This window comes from Canis lupus, chromosome 12, assembly GCF_048164855.1.
Source record: "Canis lupus baileyi chromosome 12, mCanLup2.hap1, whole genome shotgun sequence".
NCBI lineage: Eukaryota > Metazoa > Chordata > Mammalia > Carnivora > Canidae > Canis > Canis lupus.
Window position 1 is genome coordinate 610,553 of NC_132849.1, and position 20,000 is coordinate 630,552.

Genomic DNA, 20,000 nt, shown 5'->3' on the forward strand with positions numbered 1-20,000 from the left:
TCCCTGCGGGGAGCCTGCTTCTCCCTCTGCCTGTGTCTCTGCCTCTCTCTCTCTCTGTGACTATCATAAATAAATAAAAATTAAAAAAAAAAAAAAAAAGAACGAGAGAAGGCAGCTGGAGAAACTACATGCGAACGCAGACGGTAGACACAACCCCAGGGGGGGAGGGCTGGGCTCCGTGAGGGGTGGGACAGAGGCCAGCGGTTTCCACGAAGAGCCTTTCGATGGACTGCTGAATGGACTGGATCTGCGGCTTTGGCTGCGAGCCTCCTTGGATGGTGACGGGACAGGCGAGGACAGGCCCGGACACCCCGCAGGCCCGCCCGAGGGCCTGCTTGGAGCGCACGAACACGTAGGGCACGTTCTTCTCTTCACGCGGCAGGCAGGCGGGCGGGCGGCGGACGGTGCGGGATGATCTCCAGGGGCTCGGCGTCTGCAGCCAGCCATCAGGATGAACTCAGAGATGCCTCTCCACAGAGGGTTTTGGTGGCTTCGTGGGCTCCTTTCCGAAGCTGCTTGTAGTTACGGGACTGCTGAACACGCGTCCAGGAGTTTCTTGGGGAGGTGGGCATCTGCCAGGGGGTAGGCCTTCGGATTCACATCAGCCTCAGTCATCTCTGCGTATCCGCGGTCCCTGTGGGTTTCCTGTAAAAAGACGTGTCCTGGGAGCTACCTATCACCGTCACACTTCATACGGATAACCGGTTTTGTCCCCACGCGCCCCCGCCCCCGCCGCCGTTGGGGTGGGCGGTGGGATGTGCTGTGCTCCCGTCACAGTTTGTGGGCCTGGAATGGTGGTGATCGAGATAGACCCTTCCGCCACCTCATTACAAAGAAACAAGACACGTGTGGTGTCTTGTTAGACCCACAGGCACAGAAAAGAAAAGGAGAACTACTTATCCCCTTGCTCCACCGGGACCCACCCGGATGCCATGCCCATGCCGCGGAGGGTCCAGGCCCCGAGGGACGGGCGTACTCAACTTTGCTGTGAACTCAACGGATTAGTGGAGTTGTGCCTCTGAGGATTTGTCCACGGAAACTACTTCAAATGATCGATTTTGTCCGTCTCGTGTACTTTTCCTTGTGACGAGCAAGCAGGTTAAAAAAAAAGAAAAAGAAAAAAATGAAAAAAGGGGGGAATCCCTGCGTGGCGCAGCGGTTTGGCACCTGCCCTTGGCCCAGGGCGCGATCCTGGAGACCCGGGATCGAGTCCCACGTCGGGCTCCCGGTGCATGGAGCCTGCTTCTCTCTCTGCCTATGTCTCTGCCTCTCTCTCTTTCTCTCTCTCTCTCTCTCTCTCTCTCTCTCTCTCCCCCCCCCCCGACTATCATAAATAAATAAATTTTTAAAAAAATGAAAAAAGGTCTATAGGTTAAACTTTTACAATAGCTTCCCAAATCTTTGGTGACCTGGAACTTTGAAGGTGTAACTAGCTTAATTGATAAATTGGGTTCAGTTCATCGGATACCTGGCGTCTGTCTTTCCAACAGAAAGGTAAAATACTAAAGTGTGAGTCAGTAAGACAGCCAAGGTGGTTTTTTTGTTTTGTGGTGTTGTGTTTTCCTCCCCCACCCCTTGCCCTTTTCTTCCTTCCCCCCCCTCCCCCCACCTCAGTTTTTGTGTTTCTCTTTTGTCTGATTCAGGAAACCTGCAGATACCTGGGTGTGTCAGTAAACGTGTTTCAGGTTGGTTTGTTCGTTTCTCTTTTCCTTCCTCTTTTTTTTTTAAATTTTAATTCACAATTCATCACACACACACACACACACACACACACACACGGGCAGAGGGAGAAGCAGGCACCCTGCAGGACCGCTGAGCCACCCAGGGATCCCCTGTTTCTTGCTTCCTTCACAATTGTATCATACAGGGCAGCCCGTGTGGCTCAGCGTTTTAGTGCCGCCTTCAGCCCAGGGCGTGTTCCTGGAGTCCCGGGATCGAGTCCCACGTCAGGCTCCCTGCACTGGAGCCTGCTTCTCCCTCTGTGTCTTTGCCCCCCCCCCCTCTCTCTCCCTCTCTCTCTCTCTTAAATCTTAAAAAAAAAAAAATTGTGCCCTACATGTTAGGTTTTTACAAAATGAACAGCGGAGAAATAAAAAACCAGCAGAGCCAGGCAGTAGGTTGGAGAGTGCTTTAATGGGGAGCGCTCCTGGGCGAGGTTCCATGACTCGGAGAGGTGGCCAGAGTCAGGGAAGTCGCGCGGGGTTGGGGACTGTGGGGGTTTTGAAGCCTTCTTGGTTCCGACTCTGGATCCGGGTGGGTCCCTAGCCAAATTAGACAAGGGAACACCGTGTCCTTAGGTGATTGGCTGGGGGTGGGGGGGGATAGTATCAGACGATGGGGAGGGGGCGGGGGCGGTTCCTGGATGGAAAGTTTCGGTTTCCCATCTAGGCTTCGACTCACTGGAGATGATGTGGTGGTCAGGGATGCTTTGACGGGAAGATCAGCCATTTTGACCCGGTTTGAGATGTCCGCCATTTTGGGTGCCCCTGTCTCTCAGCCAGCCCAACAATACATACACAAACACACACACACACACACGAACACACACACACACACGTGTTTCTAAAAACTATTACATGTATTCATACATTTGACAATCTAAGGATTTCTGGTACGATAGACAATGTGCCCGTGGTTCCTACTGACTTTTCACCAGAGACTGAGGTTTCTAGGAGTTAACAGTCTGCCGCCTGGGTGGTTGAGGGGTTGAGCATCGGCCTTTGGGTCAGGGCCCAATTCTGGGGCGGCGGGGGGGGGGTATCCGAGTCCGGAACCCTTTCCACATCTGGCTCCTTGTGGGGAGCCTGCTTCTGCCTATGTCTCTGTCTCTGCCTCCCTCCCTCCCTCCCTCCCTTCCCCCTTCACAAAGTTCTCTCTCTCTCTCTCTCTCTCTCTCTCTCTCTCTCTCTCCTCTCTCAAAAAGTGTAAAATAAGTACAATTTTAAAAAATCTGCCACATGGAATCGAGACTACTGGTTAACGATAAGGAAAACAACCTCTGTGTGTGAGATAGTAGGAGACATGTAGAATAGATACAAGGCATGAAAATACGGGTGCTGGTGGTGGTGGTTAAAGAAAATGAATCTGTCCTGAAATGACTCTGGCTTTTTTTTTTTTTTTTTTTTTTTTTTTAAGATTTTATTTACTTATTCATGAGAGACACAGGGACAGGCAGAGACAAGGGAAGCAGGCTCTATGCGAGGACCCTGATATGGGACTCGGTCCCAGGAGTCTGGGATCACGCCCTGAGCTGAAGCCAGACGCTCAAACGCTGAGGCACAGGGGCGTCCCAAAGCCTGGCTATTTAGAGAAAGAACACTTAAGACTGACGGAATGGAAAAAGAAATTATAGAAGGGATTTATGAAGGAGATTTTTGAGATTTGTTTTTTGTTTTCTGTTTTTTATTTTTTTGGATTTTATTTATGTATTCATGGGAGAGAGACAGAGACAGAGAGAGAGACAGAGAGAAGGAGAGAGAGTAACAGAGACAGAGAGAGACAGAGAGAAAGACAGAGAAAGAGAGAGACAAAGAGAGACAGAGGCACAGAGACAGAGACACAGAGAGATAGAGACAGAGAAAGCAAGACAGAGACAAAGAGAGACAGAGATAGAGAAAGAGAGAGACACAGAGAAGGAGAGAGACAGGGAGAGAGAGAGAGACAGAGAGATAAAGAGAGACAGAGACAGAAGGGGAGAGAGAGACAGAGAAAAGAGAGGCAGAGAGATAAAGAGAGGCAGAGACAGAGAGAGAGACAGAGACAGAGAGAAGGGGAGAGAGACAAAGAGAGAGAGACAGAGAAAAGAGAGGCAGAGAGACAGACACAGAGACAGAGAGAGGCAGAGACAGAGAAAGAGAGAGAGACAGAGAGAAGGGGAGAGAGAGACAAAGAGACAGAGAAAAGGGGCAGAGAGATAAAGAGAAACAGAGACAGAGAGACAGACACAGAGACAGAGAGAGGCAGAGACAGAGAAAGAGAGACAGAGACAGACAGAGAGAGAGAGAGAGAGAGAGAGAGAGGCAGAGACACAGGCAGGGGAAGAAGTAGGCTCCACGTGGGGAGCCCGATGTGGGTCTGGATCCCAGGACCCCTGGGATCAGGCCCTGAGCCAAAGGCAGACCTTCCACCGCTGAGCCACCCAAGGCGTCCCAGACGCAGACTCTTTGAAAAGGGATTGCAGGCGTGGTCAGGACGGACTGAGATTGGGAGAAGTGGGTTTTACTAGTACACTGGTGTACAACTGAGATTTGGCTCTTCTCTCTGCTAAAATGGCGAGATTCTCTTGCATTGGTAGTCTACTCTTGATAAGAGTGTGAACAGAGAAGAAAAGACAAAGACAAGGTGCTTTTTTGTTTGGTTGGTTGCCTTGGTTTGGTGTGGTTTGGTTGGGGGTTTTTTGTTTGTTTTTTGGGGTGTGTGTGTGTGTGTGTGTGTGTGTGTCTCCCTTTACCTGCCCAGAACAGCAAGGTTTTTAGATTCCCTTTTTTTTTTTTTTGGTTGTTCTTGTTTCACTTTTTTTGGTATTTACTTATTTATTTTATTTTTTGGGTTCGTTTGTATCCGGTCTTCCCCTACTACGTAAGAGTGAAAACTTCTCCACGGTAAAGGAGCTTCATTTTGGGGACAACTCTAAAAGCACCTGTAGAATCTCCTAGGGGCCACCTCGGCGAAAGAGACACTGAAGATTTCCGTTTTGTTATGATCCGTGATCCTTTGTAGGCATGTGCCTTGAAAACTTTTTTTTTTTTCTTTTTTTTTTTTTAATTTTTATTTATTTATGATAGTCACACAGAGAGAGAGAGAGAGGCAGAGACACAGGCAGAGGGAGAAGCAGGCTCCATGCACTGGGAGCCCGACGTGGGATTCGATCCCGGGTCTCCAGGATCGCGCCTTGGGCCAAAGGCAGGCGCTAAACCGCTGCGCCACCCAGGGATCCCAAAAACTTCTGAGATGTTTTTGGTTGGCTGGTTGGCTGCCTGTCTGTCTGTCTACTGGTCCCTTCATCCGTTCGTGGATTCTCAGCGGATCCCAGAATGCCAAACCCTAAATAGAGTCTCTTGACTACTATAGGTCGTTTACCTGCTATGGGAAGGCACATGAGAAGCACTGTCAGACAAAGAATCATAAGCCCTCTTAGATTATATTGTGTGGGTGAATGCTGCCGGTGTTCCGAACAGGAAATGAAATTCCTAAACTTGTAACGTGTCCTGGTAGAGTGCCGTCACTCCACATTCGAACTGTTTAAATGCTCTGCGTACGTGCATGTGTGTTGTGTGTGTGTGTGTGTGTGTGTGTGTGTATGTGTGTGTGACAGAAACTGGTCGGATTTTCCTCTCGACTGCATTATAATGAATTCTCATTGGGTCTCTAGGCACGTCCATCCGTGGGTGACCTCCCTGTCACGTGCAGGTGTTGTGAGGAAGGTCTTGCAACAATGCGGTCCACTTTTCAGAAGATTCGCGGAAAGGACTCTGGACGAATCCCGGTGTCTGGTCACCCTGAGATTGTCCAACTACATACAGTAGGAGTTGCCGGAACTAATGAAAAAGCTGCATGGAAACCGAACAGAAAGGAACAACGTGGAACTGAATGAGGTCCACGAAACCCTGAACAGAGTTCAGAAACTCTCAGTGAGTCATCTTCCTTTTTTTTGGCGATTGTTAAATCCTCTTCAGAAGGTCGGTGGGAATCCGTGCTCATTGCAACCAGACACCGTTGGAAGGATCCGCTGTATCACCAAGGCCTTCCTTGAGTAGAATGGCGTCTCTTTTTCTTTCTTTCGACCTCCCCCGGTCCCCACGCCGCCCTCCCCTCCTCCCTCCCCTCCCTTTCTCCCCCCCCCCCCCCCCGCCCCCCACCCGGCCCCGGCCCCGGCCCCGGCCCCGGCCCCCGGGGTCCATTTGTCAAAGTGATCTCTATTGACCGAGCGGGCCAGGGGCCCCTGGAATCGCATCCTAAGACTCAGATAGGATCAGACAGCCTGGAGACACTCAGATCCACTTCTCGGGAGCCACCCGAGCCCCTCGGAAACCGTGAGCCTGATACCTTCCTTCCAGAGGTCGCCGCGTCCTCACTGGGCGAGTCAAGAGTGCCACCTCCTGGCGGACGAAACCGAGAGTCAGCTGCTTAACCCCAGCGAGCCTCCCAGGTTGCCCCTACGAGGTGCTTGGAAATGCTGAGGCTCAACGACACCGGAACCACAACAACCGGAAGAACAGAAAAGAAGAGCAAAAGAAATGCTGAAGTTCTTCCTTCTGGCCTTGCCTTTACAGGAGTGTGCCGTCTGCGACCACGCCTGTCCCCGCGGACAGGAAGAAAAGAGTCCAGATGGCTGAACCGGGGTTCTGCACTCTGCGGACCACAGGAACCCCCTCCAGCCTGACCCAGGAACTCCCTTACTCTGAGCCAGGGACAGGAGGTCTTGTTTTGTGTTTCGGTTGTGGTCCAAAAGACAGGCGTCACCTACGATGGAACCTTGTAACCCTTTCTAAGCCTAGAGTCGCTCAGCGGCATTACATACGTTCACACATCCTCCTCGCCAAGTTATCTTTCCATTCCATTTTTTTACTCTCTTTTTTGAAACTCTTTAAATTTTATTTATTTATTTGTTCGTTCGTGCATTCATTCATTCATTCATTGTTTGTTTGTTTATTATTTTAAAGGATTTTTTTATTGAGAGAGAGAGAGAGAGAGAGAGAGAGAGAGAGAGAGAGAGAGGCAGAGACACAGAGGGAGAAGCAGGCTCCATGCAGGGAGCCCGATGTGGGACTGGATCCCGGGTCTCCAGGATCACACCCCAGGCTGCAGGTGGCGCCAAACCGCTGCGCCACCGGGGCTGCCCTCCATTTTTTTACTCTTAAGTTTAATTTCTTACACTGTATTGATCGGGCACCCGATCTCTCTCTCTCTCTCTCTCTCTCTCTCTAATAAATAAATTAAATATTTAAAAAATAAATGAATAAGGGGATCCCTGGGTGGCGCAGTGGTTTAGCGCCTGCCTTTGGCCCAGGGTGCGATCCTGGAGACCCGGGATCGAATCCCACATCGGGCTCCCGGTGCATGGAGCCTGCTTCTCTCTCTGCCTATGTCTCTGCCTCTCTCTCTCTCTGTGACTATCATAAATAAATAAAAATTAAAAAAAATAAAAAGGCAACTGAAAGAAGGTCTTAAAATATCCCTATAAAAAAAAAATAAAAAATAAATGAATAAATAAACTGTATTTATTCACGGGAGACACACAGAGAGAGGCCGGGACGCAGGCAGAGGGAGAAGCAGGCTCCACGCGGGGGGGGGGGGGGGGGGGGGGGAGCCCGGTGCGGTGCTGGATCCCCAAAAAGCCGTGATGACGCCCGCCCGGGCCGTGATGACGCCCGCCCGGAGCCCAGTCGAAGGCAGACGCTCAAACTCGGGTATGCCACCCGGGCACACCTCGTCCGCACCTCTTCCTTCCCACCGCCACCCACCCTCTTGTGCGTTCGTCGGGTTCCCACACACAGGACCTCGTCCTCCAGGTGTATCCCTAGACACACCCTAGCACCCTAGGATCCCCAACGAGGGAATAGGTTCAGATGGGACCGATGCTCATGTGACCGTGCTCCTGTTTGAGGACTGTCCTCGGTTGCTGTAGCGGTGACGGCGAGACAAAGGGTCTCTCTCCACACACCGCACAGGCGGGTGGGGGGCATGCCCCGAGTGGGGCAGATGTCCCCATCCCAAGGAGGCGGAGGAGGAAAGCCACCCCAAGGCCCCTCTTTGGTGCCTGTCCTGTGTCAGGAAACGCTACTGACCTGGGTGGATCCGGACCAGGCTGTGTCCGTCCCAGCTGCCCTGGGATCCCACACTCCTCACACCTGGACCCACCGGTGTGGCGCCTGCCTTTCCGGCTCTGCCTGCCTGCCTAACTATCTCTGCATCCAACTTGCAACTTTCAGTCCGTGAGCTTAGGGGCTTCGACTCTCTGGGTCTTGCTAGAACCCAAACAGAGAAAGACGTTTGCCATACCATAGATACCACTTTCAGTTAAGCATCTGTGAAATGATTATGGAGGAAGGAAATTCTCAGCCTTGAACGTTTCTGGGCCCTGCTCCATTGGCTTTCACACTGACCCAGGCCCAAACGGCTCCCAGAAAACTCAGCACTAGTTGGGCTCTATTTCCGTGCCACTGAGTGCACGTTGCCTGTCTGCCTCCCCTAAAAAGTCAAGCAACGGGGATGCCTGGGTAGCTCCGTGTTCAGCATCTGCCTTGAGGTCAGTCATCATCCTGGGGTCCTGGGGCCCCGACTCCCACTTGGGGCTCCCCGCGGGGAGCCTGCTTCTCTCTGCATCTGTCAATACCTGTCTCTGTGTGTCTCTCATGGATAAATAAAGAACATCTCTAAAACAGGAAAGAATGAATGATTAATTAAAAGGACTGACTGACTGGACTGATCGACTGACCGACCGACCGGCTGAATGAATGTATACATAAGCAAGCCAGGAAGCAAGCAAGCAAGCAAGCAAGCAAATAAATGAACAAATGAAATCGATGAAGGGCTGCGTGGCTGCTGGCTGGCACTGTGGGTGGAGTGTGGGACTCTATATTTCTCGGTTGTGAGGACGAGCCCTAACCTGGGTGTAAACATCGCATACACCTAAAATCTTTTGAAAATAAAACAATAAGAAAAGAAAAGAAAAGAAAAGAAAAGAAAAGAAAAGAAAAGAAAAGAAAAAGGTGGGCAGCCCGGGTGGCTCGGCGGTTGAGCGCCGCCTTCAGCCCGGGGCCTGATCCTGGAGGCCCGGCATCAGAGTCCCACGTCGGGCTCCCAGCATGGAGCCTGCTTCTCCCTCTGCCTGTGTGTCGGTCCGACTCTCCCACTCACTGTGTCTCAGGAGAAAATAAACAGAATCTTTACAAAAAGGGAAAAAAAGTTGTTTTGTTTTGTTTTGTTTTGTTTCGATCGGATTGATCGATCGCTAAAAGGCAACCTGCCAAAACTGACGATGAGAAAACGGAAGAAAACCTTCCTGGTTCCCATAGAGTTCAAGCCCTACAGCCTTGCCCGTACCAAGATCAGAGAATAAACTGTCCACTCTCTACGGCGTCCCTCCTCCCGAGGACGCCCCAGCTCCTTATGGAGCATGCACACGCACGTGCACGCGCACGCAGAAAAGCGGGGCGAACCGAACCAGACCCTAGAGAACCCTGCAGCGAAGGTTGAGCACAGGACACCCCCACCCCCCCCGCCAGCCACAGGAAACTCCGGCAGGCTACCACTGGACTGCTTAGGGGGCCTATACTTACTTGCAAGTGCTCGCTGACCTGGGACACGTGGAAGGGGAACCTGAGGCTCACATGGCCCGAACCGGGTGAATGGGGTGCTTTGCTCATGCCTCAATGCTATGCTCTCCACGATTAGAGAAAGCTGGCAATGAGGCCAGCCCAGGGACCGGAACCTAACCTAGGAATCCCTCTGGTTCCATCAGTCATGTCCCGACTGTTGGTGAGTGAGGAACCAGTGCTCGGCTCGCTCCGGGAGACAGACGCTCTGGTCTTCTTCGGGTTGGGTTGTTGCTGCGGCTTTGGGTATCTTTGCAGGAAACCGGCCTCTTCTCTTTCGAAATGGAAACCAAAGGATGGACATGGACGGGGTCCGGACGCGGTCACGCTCGCTGGCCACTGGAGTTGTTGTCACCCAGCCAGCGGGGAGATCGGAACATCGGGTCTTTCGTGACCTCTCCACAGATAGATAGGAGTGAGACCAAGGCTATATACTTTGTTGGCGTCTCGTCTGTGTCTACGTGTCCCTGTGGGTTCTACGAGGGAGAGGTTTCCTCTACCTCCGGATGCTATATTGCTAACATCCCTTTGTAAAGGAACTGTAGCTTATGGGATCCCTGGGTGGCGCAGCGGTTTGGCGCCTGCCTTTGGCCCAGGGCGCGATCCTGGAGACCCGGGATCGAATCCCACGTCGGGCTCCCGGTGCATGGAGCCTGCTTCTCCTTCTGCCTATGTCTCTGCCTCTCTCTCTCTCTCTCTCTCTCTGTGTGACTATCATAAATAAATAAAAATTAAAAAAAAAAAAAAAAAAAGGAACTGTAGGTTAGGAGTTCAAAGGCTGGCGCGGGTAAACATCATCGGAACAGGACAGCTCGGAGCGATAAGGACGAGTGCCAATATTTCACAAGTTCCCACGATCTGGGATGAAGTTCTGTTCGTTCGTTCCCGATCATGCGGGTCTGGGATCCTTTCCTGCATCCGTCTCCTTGCGGGGGGGGGGGGGGGGGGGGGGGGACCTGCTTCTGCCCATGTCTCTGTCTCTGTCTCTCTCTCACACACAGGAATAAAGAAACAAAATAGTGTAAAAAAGGAAAGATGCTCGGTCTCCCACTCTCTCCCTCTCCCTCCTCCTCCTCCTCCCCCTTCCCCCCTTCACACAGTGCTCTCTCTCTGAAAGGAAGTTAATATATTACAATTTTGCAAAAGCCTGCCAATGGAATGGAGACTACTGGAGAACGAGAAGGAAAACAATTCCGTGTGTGACAAGTAGGAGATGTGTAGGAAACGTACAAGGCGTGAGAATACATGTTTTGGTGAGGGAAAAGAAAATAATTCTGTCCTGAAATGAGCCTGGCTATTTTTTTCTTTTTTAAGATTTTATTTACTTATTCAGAAGGAAGGGAGTGGAGGGAGGGAGGGAGGGAGGGAGGGACAGAGAGAGGCAGAGAGAGGGAAAAGAAGGCTCCGTGCAAGGAGCCCGCTATGGGACCCGATCCCGGGAGTCCGGGATCACGTCCTGAGCCAAAGGCAGAGGCTTAACCACTGAAACACCCAGGCGTCCCGGAAGCAGATTTTTTTGAAAAGGAATTGTAGGCATGGTCAGGACAGACTGAGATTGGGAGAAGTGAGCTTTACTAGTACACTGGTATAGCATTAAGACTCGGCTCTTGTCTCTGTTAAAATGAAGAGATTTCCTTGCGTTGGTAGTCTCATCATGGCAAGGGATTGTGAACAGAGAAGAGAAAAATATATTATTATTATTTTCTCTCTCCGGACCAGCCAGGTTTTTATATTCCTTTTTATCCGCGAATTACCTCCGTGAGAGAGTGAAAACTTCTCAATATTAAAGGAGCTACATTTTGGAGACAACTCTATAAGCTCCTGTGGAATCTCCTAGGGCCACCCTGGCGAAACAGATACTGACATTGTTTTCAGTTTTGTAATGACCCGTGATCCTTTATAGGCCCGGGCCTTGAAAGCTTCTGAGATGTTGGTTGGTTGGTTGGTTGGTTGGTTGGATGGATGGATGGTTTGTGTATCTGGCTGGTCGGTTGGCTGCCCGGCTGTTTGCTGGTTCCTTCATCCGCTCATGGATTTTCAGCGGATCCCAGAAAAGTCTAGCCCTAGGTTGAGTCTCTTGACTAACATAGGTCGTTTACCTGCTATGTGAAGGCACGTGAGAAGCAGCGTCAGACAAAGAATCATAAGCCCTCTTAGATTATATTGGTTGCGTGAATGCTGTGGGTGTTCCAAAAGCGACGTAAATTCGTTAAGTGGTAACGTGCCCCGGTACATTGTTAAAATGCCGTGTGTGACAAATCATAATCCGTTTTTCTTCTCGACTGCACTCTAGCCAACTCTCCTCGGGTCTTTAACCACGTCCACCGGTGACCGCCATGTCATGTACATGCCATGTTCTGATGCTCTTGCAAAAACAAACAAAACACACACACACACACACACACACACACACACACGCACACTTATTTATTTATTTATTTATTTATTTATTTATTTATTTATTTTTTATTTATCCCAGATTCCAGAAGAACCACGCAAAGGACTTTTGACACATCTCAGTTTCTGGTCACCCTGAGATCATCGAACAACAGTATGAATTGCCAGAACTAGTGAAATAGCTGCATTTACCCAGAACAAAACCAGGGACTTCTGGGTGCCTCAGCGGTGGAGCCTCTGCCTTGGGCTTAAGGCGTGACCCCGGAGTCCCGGGTTCGAGTCCCGCATCGGGCTCCCTCCATGGGGCCTGCTTCTCTCTCTCTCTCTCTCTCTCTCTCTCTCTCTCTCTCTCATACATAAATAAAATCTTAAACAAACAGAACTAAAAGGAACAACATGGAACTGAAAAGAGCGAAAGACAATGATGACCGGTTTCTTTGTTTTTGTTTTTTAAAGACTTTATTTAGTTATTCACGAGAGACACAATGAGAGAGAGGCAGAGACACAGGCAGAGGGAGAAGCAGGCTCTGCAGGGAGAGACCGATGAGGGACTCCAGGATCACACCCTGAGCCAAAGACAGCTGCTCCCACCGCTGAACCACCCAGGCGTCCTGATGACCCTTTTTTAAGGACTCTTGTTCAAATCACTGCTGATCCCCTCATGTTTGCTCTTCCAGTTTGAAGGAAACTTTGTCTGTAGAGATATCTATACCTTAGAGAAATTGGAGGAACGAGTGAGTTTGTAAACAAATTAAAATCCTTATCCTTGGGCAGCCCTGGTGACTCAGCGGTTTAGCGCTGCCTTCAGCCCAGGCCGTGATCCTGGAGACCCTGCATGGAGCCTGCTTCTCCCTCTGCCTGTGTCTCTGCCTCTCTCTCTCTCTCTCTCTCTCTCTCTCTCTCTCTCTGTGTGCGTTTGTGTCTCTCATGAATAAATACATAAAATCTAAAGAAAAAAAAATCTTTAAAATCCTTATCTTTTCTCCCTACCTGTGACCCGTCAGTGTTCAGAAACTCTCAGTGAGTTATCTTTTTTCTTTTCTTTTCTTTTCTTTTTTTCTTTTTCTCTCTTTCTCTCTCTTTTTCTAATGAGTTATCTTTCTTTTATGGCAATTGCCAATCATCTGCGTGAGGTCTGTTCCGTGGGAATATGTTCTCATTGTGACCGGCCACTGTTGGAAGAATCCCTTGTATCACCAAGACCTGCCTTCCTTGAGTGCAATGGCATCTGTTTTTCTTTTCTCTTCTCTTCCTCCGCCCCCCCCTCCCCCCCCCCCCCCCCGCCCCGGTTTATTTTTCAGAGTGATCTCTACTCCCAACGTAGGGCTCGCACTCACGGCCTGGAGGCCAAGAGTCGTGCTCTCTACTGACCGAGCGGGCCAGGGGCCCCTGGAATCGCATCCTAAGACTCAGATAGGATCAGACAGCCTGGAGACACTCAGATCCACTTCTCGGGAGCCACCCGAGCCCCTCGGAAACCGTGAGCCTGATACCTTCCTTCCAGAGGTCGCCGCGGCCTCACTGGGCGAGTCAAGAGTGCCACCTCCTGGCGGATGAAACCGAGAGTCAGCTGCTTAACCCCAGCGAGCCTCCCAGGTTGCCCCTACGAGGTGCTTGGAAATGCGGAGGTTCTTCCCTCTTGCCTTGCTTTTTTTTTTTTTTTCTTTTTTTTTTTTCTTTTTTTTATTTATTTACTTATGATAGTCACACAGAGAGAGAGAGGCAGAGACACAGGCAGAGGGAGAAGCAGGCTCCATGCACCGGGAGCCTGATATGGGATTCGATCCCGGGTCTCCAGGATCGCGCCCTGGGCCAAAGGCAGGCGCCAAACGGCTGCGCCACCCAGGGATCCCCTCTTGCCTTGCTTTTGCAGGGCTGACGACAGTGACCACGTCTGTCTACCTGGCGAGGCAGAAACAATTCCAGGTTGCTGAACCCTGGTTTTCCACACTGCGGACGACAGGATATCACCCCCTCCCCCTCTTTCAACCTGACCCAGGAATTCCCTTACTCTGAGCCAAGGACAGGGTGGGGGGGTGGGGGTGGGGTCTTGTTGTTGTTGTTGTTTGTTTTTGTTTGTTTTGCTTTTCTTCCCCCCAGTTGTGGTAAAAAGAAAAATAGACGTCACCTAAAATGGAATGTTGTAGTCGTTTCTTTCTTTCTTTTTTTTAATATTTTATTTATTTATTCACGAGAGACACAGAGACAGAGACACAGGCAGAGGGAGAAGCAGACTCTATGCAGGGAGCCTGACGTGGGACTCGATCCTGGGTCTCCAGGATCAGGCCCTGGGCTGAAGGCAGACGCTAAACCGCTGAGCCACCCGGGGATCCCTGGACGCTCCACCGCTGAGCCACCCAGGCGCTCCATACATACTTAAGTTATTGAGAGTTTGTTCCTTCATTTTTCATCATCTCTAGACCCAACGTGGGGCTCAAACTCACAACCCTGACTGCAATCAAAAGTTGAGTGCTCTTCTGACGGAGCGGGCCTGCCGGGGCCTGGGGCCCGGGGCCGGGCCGGCCCCCCCCCCCCCCCCCCCCCCCCCCCCCCCGGGAGCTTCTGCCCTTTCATGTTTTCAAGCTCAGAGTCACGTTTTGTCCGGGGAGGGCCCCACCCCCCAACCCCTCCGTGCGGAGGTGCCATCTGTCGGGCTGGTTCATGTTTGTCCATCTTCCTTACTCCTTTTAGTAGACAGAAGGTGGCTTGTGACACAGCCGGGGACTACTTCGAATGAGACTGCGGATTTCCCTTGGGAAGTGGGTGCGAGAGGGAGGACAGGTCGATGGGGAACCAGGAGACTGTTGGCCCGTCGCTTTAGAGGAAAGAGTGTCCTTGTTGGGCCCTCACCCAGGGTGGATGAGTCAGAACTGTCCCTGGCCAGGCCTCCCTTAGTCCTTCGCCCATATCACTCCATGCCTGTGTTTGGCCTCTGGACCCTAAGACACCACGGTGGTCATGTGTTTAACTCCCCATCAGATTCACCAGTCCCCGCCATGCCACGCCCTCCCAGACGCACCCCCACCCCTGGAAGGCATTAAGAGTGAGATGGCATCCTCCACATTCAGGATTGATTCCCAAAGGGTTTATTGGGGTTTCCTGGGTCAGGAAACCAGGAGGGGTCGCTTTTGGACCCCAAACAATGTGAGTTCTTCAGACATCCTCTTTGCCCTTCTCTTTCCCCCTCCCCTCCCCTCCTCTCCTCTCCTCTTCTCTTCTCTTTTCTTCTCTCCCCTCCCCCACAGCTTGGGAGCCGCAGCCTGAGGGTTTGGGGGAGGTGCAGAAAGCCATTCAATGGAGAGAAGTCCCAGGCTCGGACTTTAACAGACAGCCATGTGCATTTGAATGAAATGATTGAATGAGGGCCATTGGAATGGATGGCCCTGAACCTCCCTTCTGCCACCCGCCACCCTCCATCCCCACCCCCAACCAACCCTGAGTCCTCTGGTGGATTTGGAAATGGAAGGCCGGGGGTGTGTGTGTGTGTGTGTGTGTGTGTGTGTGTGTTTACACGGACGCACCCGCGGAGGGTGGTGGGGCATGCTCACGTTGGCTCCTGCAAACTCCATTCATTCTGGGAATGTTCTGTTGTTTCTGCTGAGTTGCCAGTTGCTGCGATGAGCCAAGCTATACTCCTCCCGTTGCCGAGTTCTTAAAAAGGCCGAGTCTCCGGTTTTCTCGGTGAATGGACTGACCCACACCTTCCCATCCCGCCGGCCCCCTTCTGCAAATACTTGCACTCAAAGGGTTCTTTCACCTCGTCCAGAAAACAAACAACAGCCACCCACACCCACCCCATTGCCACAGATACGCAACCCACACAACAAAACTCCAGCTGGCCTCCTTCTGCCTCCATGTACTTTATTTTATTTTTATTTTTTTAAATATTTTTATTTATTTATGATAATCATAGAGAGAGAGAGAGAGAGAGAGAGACAGAGAGAGAGAGAGAGACAGAGAGAGAGGCAGAGACAGAGGCAGAGGGAGAAGCAGGCTCCATGCACAGGGAGGGAGCCCGACGTGGGATTCGATCCCGGGTCTCCAGGATCGCGCCCCGGGCCAAAGGCAGGCGCCAAACCGACCGCTGCGCCACCCAGGGATCCCCTCCACGTACTTTAGAGAGTCACTGTCTTAGACGTGCCTTAGGCTCAAGGACTCGATGCGGTCTCCCTTTCTGTGGCACGGTCGGTCCCATCCATCCCCCGTTAGGCCCAAAGTAGAATTGCATGACCACACGGCTCACGGGAGCTGGAGAAGATATGCTAAGGTGACCGACCGGACCGACCGACCGACCGGATGGGAGCACCGTCCATTCGAAAGGAAGGACCTACAGGCCGAGGCGTCTATAAACACGCTCCCTGGAAGTCTTTGGCCTTCGCGTGCCTCTGATGAAATCATTGCTCCGGAAACTCCAGCATCTATAGCCGGTCTTGTCCATGGTCTTCTGACCATGACTCGTCCTCCGTTCGCCTGACGTTCTGCCCAATTGTCCGTCCACGGAGAAATTAGACCCCGTCCCGTGAGAGCCGAATCCGACTCCTCCGCTCACCCCCACGACAGAGAAGACTATGCCCAGGTCTGTGCCCGCCCATCTTCCCTTTCTCCTCCGCCAGGGCAGAAGAAAATGTGGCCCGCCCTCCCTTCTCCTGTCAAAAGTCCAATCTGACATAGGACTTGGGTACGAAGGAAACCAGAGTACTGTTTTGAACCATAGACACGTTGATTGATTGAAGATTTTATGTAGGTAGTCCTGAGACGCACGCGCGCGCGCACGCACGCACGCACGCACACGGACGGACGCACGCACGCACGCACGCACACGGACGGACGCACGCACGCGGACGGACGCACGCACGCACGGATGCACACAGAGGCAGAGACACAGGCAGAAGGAGAAGGAGACTCCATCCATGCAGGGAGCCCGCTGTTGGACTCGATCCCAGGACCCCGGGATCACGCCCTGGGCCAAAGGCAGGCGCTCAACCGCTGAGCCACCCCGGCCTCCCTACCTGGAGACACTTTGATAGAGTAGCAGCAGCAGCAGCAAAGAAACACACGCACACCGCCGCTCCCCCCACCCCCCCAGGTGAAAGAAGGTCCCGCTGACTCCCCTCCTTTTCCTCTGAGAAGAGAAGCACACCCTTTCTCCTGCCCCTGGAAGGTGCCTTGGAGGAGAGCGCCAGGAGGGGAGTGAATGACATTCTTCTCTTCAAGGACAGGAAGTTGAGCGTGAGCAGGAGAATTCTGGAGAAACAGATTGTGTTATAAGAAAGAAAGAAAGAAAGAAAGAAAGAAAGAGAAAATCCTTATGTTCTTTGAGCCTCCCCTCCCCCCCAGAATTGAGTTCCTCTTCCACGACCTCTTCTCATTCAACCCAATAGACAAGTATTTGGGGGGGGGGGGGGTCAGGTCCCAGACGCTGAGAGGGTGGAGGTGAAGGTGGTGCGGGGGAGGGGGGGGGCACACCGTCCTCTCCAGCGCCTTTGGTTCAGACCTCCTTCGTGACCTCCCTCCCTCCCTCCCTCCTTCGTCTTATAAATATATAAATAAAATCCTAAAGAAAAAGAAAAAAAAAAAAAAAAAAAGGAAGGAAGGACACGAGAAAAAACGGTGCATCCGTTGCCGTCCTAAGAGTCCTCGCCTGGTTTCGGCTCTACGTTCCCTCCCTGACCTCGGAAACGTGCCTGAGTCGTCCCGGGAGCCCCGCGCGGCGAGCGCGACCCCCTTTCCGGGCGGCAGCGGGCCCGGACGGACGGACGGACGGACGGACGGGTTTTCCAAGGCTCCCCCGCCCCGGGAGGACGGGGGTTCGCGCGGTGCGCGGCCGTGTGCTCTCGGGGCCCTCCGCCGTCCCCGGGCCGAGAGGCGAGATCCGAGGCGCCCTGACGGCCTCGCCGCCCGGATCTGTCCCGCTGTCGTTCGCGCCGGTTGTCGGGTGCCACCTGGCGGCCGCTTTTATAGAGCGTGTCCCCTCCGGAGGCTCGGCGGCGACAGGCAAGGAACAGCTTTGGTGTCGGTTTCCCGGGGCCGAGTTCCAGGAGGAGGGCGGCTCCGGCGCGAGCGTCCGGCTGTCGCCGGGGCCTCGGCGCGCGATGCGCTCGCCGGAGATTGGACCTCCGGAGCTGCGAGGGAGTGTCGCCGTCGCCGCTGTCGCCGCTGTCGCCTCCGCCTCGCTCCCGGAGGAGGCCGTGCGGGCCGCCTGGGTGGGTCGACCAGCACCCGCCGGTGGCTCCTCCTCCGCCCGCGCGGACCGACCTGGGCCGCCTCGGGGGCGGGGGACAGGGTGTGTCCCGCCGTCCGTCCTGTGGCTCCGGGCGATCTTCGGGCCTGCCTTCCGTGTCACTCGGTTGTCTCCCGTGGTCACGCCCTGGCGACGGGGACCGGTCTGAGCCTGGAGGGGAAGCCCGTGGGTGGCGCGACAGACCCGGCTGCGGGCACGTGTGGGGGTCCCGGGCGTCGGACGCGATTTTCTCCCCTTGTTCCGAGGCCCGCTGCGGAGGTGGGTCCCGGGCGGTCGGACCGGGTGCCACGCGGGGGTGGGCGGGCCGTCCGTTCGGGCGTCCGGCCCCGGTGGCGATTCCCGGTGAGGCTGCCTCTGCCGCGCGTGGCCCTCCACCTCCCCTGGCCCGAGCCGGGGTTGGGGACGGCGGTAGGCACGGGGCGGTCCTGAGGGCCGCGGGGGACGGCCTCCGCACGGTGCCTGCCTCCGGAGAACTTTGATGATTTTTCAAAGTCTCCTCCCGGAGATCACTGGCGTGGCGGCGTGGCGGCGTGGCGGCGTGGCGGCGTGGCGTCTCCACCGACCGCGTATCGCCCCTCCTCACCCACCCCCCCCCCCCCCCCCGGTTTCCCTGGGTCGACCAGATAGCCCTGGGGGCTCCGTGGGGTGGGGGTGGGGGGGCGCCGTGGGGCAGGTTTTGGGTACAGTTGGCCGTGTCACGGTCCCGGGAGGTCGCGGTGACCTGTGGCTGGTCCCCGCCGGCAGGCGCGGTTATTTTCTTGCCCGAAATGAACATTTTTTGTTGCCAGGTAGGTGCTGACACGTTGTGTTTCGGCGACAGGCAGACAGACGACAGGCAGACGTAAAAGACAGCCGGTCCGTCCGTCGCTCGCCTTAGAGATGTGGGCCTCTGGGCGCGGGTGGGGTTCCGGGCTTGACCGCGCGGCCGAGCCGGTCCCTGTCCTCGCTCGCTGGAGCCTGAGCCGTCCGCCTGGGCCTGCGCGCCGGCTCTCGTGCTGGACTCCAGGTGGCCCGGGTCGCGGTGTCGCCCTCCGGTCTCCGGCACCCGAGGGAGGGCGGTGTGGGCAGGTGGCGGTGGGTCTTTTACCCCCGTGCGCTCCATGCCGTGGGCACCCGGCCGTTGGCCGTGACAACCCCTGTCTCGCAAGGCTCCGTGCCGCGTGTCAGGCGTCCCCCGCTGTGTCTGGGGTTGTCCGGTCGCTCCTGCCCCCCCCCCCCCGGGGGTCGAGGGGCTTGCCGGTGAGGCGGAAGCAGGTCCCCCCGGTCGCCGTCCTCGCTGGGCTTTTGCTCTTCGGGAAGCCCCCTCGGGGCCGCAGCTTGCTGCCGATCGATCGATGTGGTGATCTCGTGCTCTCCTGGGCCGGGCCTAAGCCGCGTCAGACGAGGGACGGGCGTCCACGGCGGATGCGACCGCTCTTCTCGTTCTGCCCGCGGGCCCCTCCCTCCCCGGCTCCTCCGCGCCCGGCCGTCGTGGCGGGTGCGCGGGGGGCGCGCGCCGGGGTTGGGGGTGGTGCGGACTCCGGCCCGACCCCGGCCTCCCGCCTTCTTGCCTCGCGGCGCTGGCGGGACCGGGGTCCTCGGACGCGGCGGACACTCTCGCCGGCCTTTCCCGAAGGCCCTGGGTCCGTGGCGAGCGGCCCTCCCCTCCTCCGCGGGGGAGGGCCGGCCCGACGCCGCGCTGCTCACCGCCCGGCCTGGGCGCGCTTGAGCGCGTTGCGCCCGGCCCTCCGTGGTGCCCCTGGAGCGCTCCAGGTCGCCTCAGGTGCCTGAGGCCGAGCGGTGGCGTCGTTTCCTTCCCCGGCGACTCCCCTCGGGCTGCCGCCGCCGTCGTCGTCGGCGTGTCCGAGGAGCGGGTGGTGGAAGAAGTCGGCAAGGGAGGCGCACCCGTGCCCCTGGCGGGGGCGCGGGCGCCTCGTCTTCCTTTCCCCTCTCCTCTCCTCCCCCCCTCGCCGCGCCGGCGGGGGGTGGGTGGCGTGGGGCGGTGTGACTCGGAGGACTTGGCGGGGCTCGTGAGCGCCCGCGGCGGGCCGGGCCAGCGCCGCGGC

General features: G+C 54.8%; 1 pseudogene; it reads right to left on the bottom strand.

Moving 5' to 3' along the window:
• Positions 1–124: 124 nt before the first annotated feature.
• LOC140601878 (NHP2-like protein 1 pseudogene) lies at positions 125–892 on the bottom strand (annotated as a pseudogene).
• Positions 893–20,000: the final 19,108 nt, after the last annotated feature.